This window comes from Canis aureus, chromosome 26 (assembly GCF_053574225.1).
Source record: "Canis aureus isolate CA01 chromosome 26, VMU_Caureus_v.1.0, whole genome shotgun sequence".
Classification (NCBI taxonomy): Eukaryota; Metazoa; Chordata; class Mammalia; order Carnivora; family Canidae; genus Canis; species Canis aureus.
The window spans coordinates 15,224,294-15,229,337 of NC_135636.1; positions in this window are offsets into that span (position 1 = coordinate 15,224,294).

Consider the following 5,044-nt stretch of genomic DNA (forward strand, 5'->3'; position numbering starts at 1 on the left):
AAAGCTGCTTCTATTAAGGCACATGGAAAAACAGAAATCATAACCAGGTTGACCAAGATTGCATTTTTTCTTCTTCTTTTATCCAAATATAATTAACATACACTGTTGTTAGTTTCAGATATATACTATAATGTGTATAATATAACGGTTCAAAAATTCTATACATTTCTCAATACTCATCAAGATATTTTTAATTACCCTTATCTATTTCACCCATCCCTCCCACCCATCTCCTTTCTGGCAACCACCAGTTTGTTCTCTGTATTTAAGAATCTGTTTTGTTTTGGGGTTTTTTTGCCTCTTTTTTCCCCTTTGTTTTTTAATTCTGCATGAGTGAAATCATATGGTATTTGTCTTTCTCTGATCTATTTCACTAAGCATTATACATTCTAGGTCCATCTGTGGGTTTTTTTTTTTTTTTTTTTTTTAAAGATTTTACTTATTTATCCAGGAGAGACACAGAGAGAGGCAGACAGATAGACGGAAGGAGAAGCAGGCTCCCTCTGAGGAGCTTGATGCAGGACATGTCCATCCCAGGATTCTGGGATCACTACCTAAGCCGAAGGCAGACGCTCAACCACTGAGCTACCCAGGTGTCCTTCTATTTATGTTTTTACAAATGGCAAGATTTTATTCTTTTTTATGACTGAGAAATATCCCGTGTGTGTGTGTGTGTATATGTGTGTGTGTGTGTGTGTGTGTGAGAGAGAGAGAGAGAGAGAGAGAGAGAGAAAGATTTTCTTTATCCAATATCTAATACTGATCCTGGGTTACTTGCATATCTTGACTATTACAAATAATGCTGCAATAAACATTGGGGTGCATATGTCTCTTTGAATGAGTGTTTTTGTTTTCTTTGGGTAAGTATCCAGGAGTGGAATTACTGGATTGCATGGTATATTTTAGTTTTTTGAGTAATCTCCATACTGTCTTTCACAGTGGCTGCACCAATTTGCATTTCCACTAACAGTGGATGAAGTTTCCTTTTCTTTTTTTTAATTTTTATTTATTTATGATAGTCACAGAGAGAGAGAGAGAGGCAGAGACACAGGCAGAGGGAGAAGCAGGCTCCATGCACCGGGAGCCCGACGTGGGATTCGATCCCGGGTCTCCAGGATCGCGCCCTGGGCCAAAGGCAGGCGCTAAACCGCTGTGCCACCCAGGGATCCCGAAGTTTCCTTTTCTTCCATATCCTTGTCAACACTTATTATTCTTTGTTTTTTTTTTATTTTGGTCATTCTGACAGGTGTAAAGTTGTACCTTATTGTGGGTTTGATTTTCATTTCCCTGATGATTAGTGATATTGATCATTTTCTCATGTGTCTGTTGGCCATCTGTATGTCTTCTTTGGAAAAATGTCTTCAGGCCTTCTGTCCATTTTTCAATTGTATTGTTTGTTTTTTTTTTTTTTTTTTGGTGTTGAGTTGTACAAGTTCTTTATATATTTTGTATATTAACCCCATATAAGATATATCACTCACAAATATCTCCTCCCATTTACTTGGTTGTCTTTCTGGTTTTTTTTGTTTTGTTTTGTTTTTTGTTTCTTTTTTTTTTTGTTGTTGTTTTTTTGGTGGTTTCTTTCACTATGCAAAAACTTTTAATTTTGGTGTAGATTCAATAGTTAATTTTGCTTTTGTTTCCATTGCTAGAGGAAACATCTAAAATCTTTTTCTATAGCCAATGTCAAAGAAATCACTGCCTATGTTCTCTTCTAGGAGTTTCAGGTCTTATATTTAGATCTTTAGTTAACTTTGACTAAAGTTGTATTTTTTGTGTATAATGTAAAAAAAGTGACCCAGTTTCATTCTTTTGGGTGTATCTGTCCAGTTTTTCCAACACCATTTGTTGAAAATAGTATCTTCTCCCCACTGCATATTCTTATCTCCTTTGTTGTAGATTAATTGACTATGAAAGTGAGGGTTTATTTCTGGACTCTACTCTGTTCCATTGATCCATGTGCCTATTTTTGTGCCAGTTACACTGGTTTGATTACTACAGCTTTATAGTATATCTTAAAACCTGGGATTGTGATACTTCCAGTTTTGTTTTTCTTTTTCAAGACTGCGTTTACTATTTGACTATTTTGTTGTTGTTGTTCTTCCATATAAAATTTTAGGGTTCTTCATTCTAGTTCTGTGAAAAATGTTGTTGATATTTTGATATTTTAAGATTTCATTTTAACTCAAGATAATTTATTGACTATATCATGTTGTAATAATTGTTGCCTATATGGCAGAAAACATGAGATTCTTTCCTTACTCCACACACAGATATAAATTCAGGATGAATTAAAGAGCGAAATTAAAATAAAAATTATAATCTTGGAACAAATTACAAGGGAATATTTTGGTAACTCTGGGATGATGGAGCTTTCTTAAACAAGACAGGAATCTCAAAAACATCATAAAAACATCATAAAATTAGAGATACTCAGTTATATAAATATTTTAAGGAAATATCCTGGCTCAATCCTAGGACCTTGAGATCATGACCTGAGCTTCAGGTAGCTTCTTAACTGACTGAGCCACCCAGGCGCCCCTAAATATACCATATGTAAAGTAAAAATGTAAGCTATGTTTTGGTAACATAATTGCAACAGAAATGGCAAGAGTACTGATCCTACTGTGTGAAGAGCTTTTTCAATTGATAAAATTAAAACTAAGGACAAATAACTCTACTAAGCACGAATAGACAATTCAGAAAAAAAAGAACCAGAAAAGCCAATAAATTTAGAAAAAGATGCTCAACCACATGCAGAATGTCACAAATTTTTAGTTATCAGATTTGCAACCCAATGTAGTGAAACTTTTGACGGGGGGGGGGGGGTGGGGATTGAGAGGAGGTAAATTTAAAAAACTTACCCTTTGTCCAAGTAATCCCACTTTAGGGAGTTTTGCTTACAGAAATAAAGGCACCAAAAGGCTCTGATATAAGTATCAGAGTACTGCAGCTTTGCAGAGGAAGAAAATGGGAAGTAAGCTACAAAATGCATTAACAACTCAAGGGCTGAATAAATTGTGGTGCATACATTCTACTGAATATTATACAACTTTTAAAGAAAATGAGGTAAGGATGTTTATTATTTTTCTGTCTCTTAAATAAGTTTTTCCAGCTGTTTCTTGCTTTTTGCTGGCTGTTCTCAGCCTCAAACGGAACTTTTTACTGTAGCTTTGTTTACATTTTTCTCCACATCAGGAGTAGGAGAACTGTACCCTGGATGGAAATTCACCTGTGAGATTCATATTCTGCATGGCATTAAATTGTTGTCTGAGATGTAGCCGAGGAAGAAAAGGATGGAATATTGAAAGCACATCACTGGGGATCCCTGAGTGGCTCGCGGTTTGGCGCCTGCCTTCAGCCCAGGGTATGATCCTGGGGTCCCTGGATCAGGTCCCACATCAGGCTCCCTTCATGGAGCCTGCTTCTCCCTCTGCCTGTGTCTCTGCCTCTCTCTCTGTGTCTCTCATGAATAAATAAAATCTTAAAAAAAAAAAAAAGCACATCACCTCTAGTGTAGAGAAGAACACAGGTAGCATATAAATTATTCACTTAGCCTAGTTGCTTTGTAATGAATTTTAAGGGGTGGGGCCTCTTGCTGAGGGAGGTGCCTCTTTACAAGAAGATTGTGGAAGATGGGGATCCCTGGGTGGCGCAGCGGTTTGGTGCCTGCCTTTGGCCCAGGGCGCGATCCTGGAGACCCGGGATCGAGTCCCACGTCGGGCTCCCGGTGCATGGAGCCTGCTTCTCCCTCTGCCTGTGTCTCTGCCTCTCTCTCTCTCTCACTGTGTGCCTATCATAAATAAATAAAAATTGAAAAAAAAAAGTCTTTAAAAAAAAAAAAAAAGAAGATTGTGGAAGATGAAGCCATATCATGTTGGGTCGGTCTCATGACAGCAAAGTGAGACCTGCTAGTTGACGTCATGACCACCTTCTGCACCTTCAAAGTCAATTATTTTTTTTAGTAGCACCATCTTGGTGCTCTTGATGACTTCTGATATCCGAACTAGTTCATTCACACTGTCATTTCTACAAGTATTTATTAAACAACTGGTACATATCATGCACTATTTTGGACACTGGGGATAGAACAGTGAACCAATCCTACTAATTCTATTTGTTCATGAGAGACACAGAAAGAGAGAGAGGTAGAAACACAGGGAGAGAAGCAGGCTCCCTGCAGGGACCCCGATGTGGGACTCGATCCGGGACTCCAGGATCACACCCCGGGTCACACCCTGGGCGAAGGCAGACACGCAGCCGCTGAGCTACCCAGGTGCCCACCCTGAGGCCTTATTAACGAGGAAGAGTTAACATTTTTTTTTTTTTAAACAAACCAAGACACAACAAGCAGCCTAGTCTCTCTTTTTTTTTTTTAAATTTTTATTTATTTATGATAGTCACAGAGAGAGAGAGAGAGAGAGGCAGAGACACAGGCAGAGGGAGAAGCAGGCTCCATGCACCGGGAGCCCGACGTGGGATTCGATCCCGGGTGTCCAGGATCGCGCCCTGGGCCAAAGGCAGGCGCCAACCGCTGCGCCACCCAGGGATCCCCTGCTTATGCTCTTATATGGGGCCCGCCCAGGTCCTGTCCGCCCCTGGGGCCGCGTCCTCGGCGGCTGCGGGGGGGCAGATGGAGGGGCCGCCGCCACCTGGCGGGTGCCTCCGAGTCCCCTGGATCCGCTGACGGAGAAGTAGGGCCACTCCTCCCCTTTGCCTTCACCCTAGCCTCTGCGAGCACCGAGCTCCTTCCAAAAACAGGGCTTTCCGGGAAGCAGAATTCAACAGGCCTCTGTCCTGGGGGAATCTCGGCTTCCCGAGAGCTCTCAGAGGAGGCTTCGGCAGAGCCAGACTCCGAGCTCAGACCCCCCAGGTCACGAGGGGTCAGCACAGGGAGCAGACCCACAGCCCGGAGAACGGACAGTTCCTAAGGCCTCCCTGGGCCCCAAGTCTGAAGCGGTGCGAGGCCGGCTGACGGCAGGAGGCGCGTCACCGAGAACCGGGACCGCGCGAGCCGGGCCTCTCCGAGGAGTCGCTGCTCCCG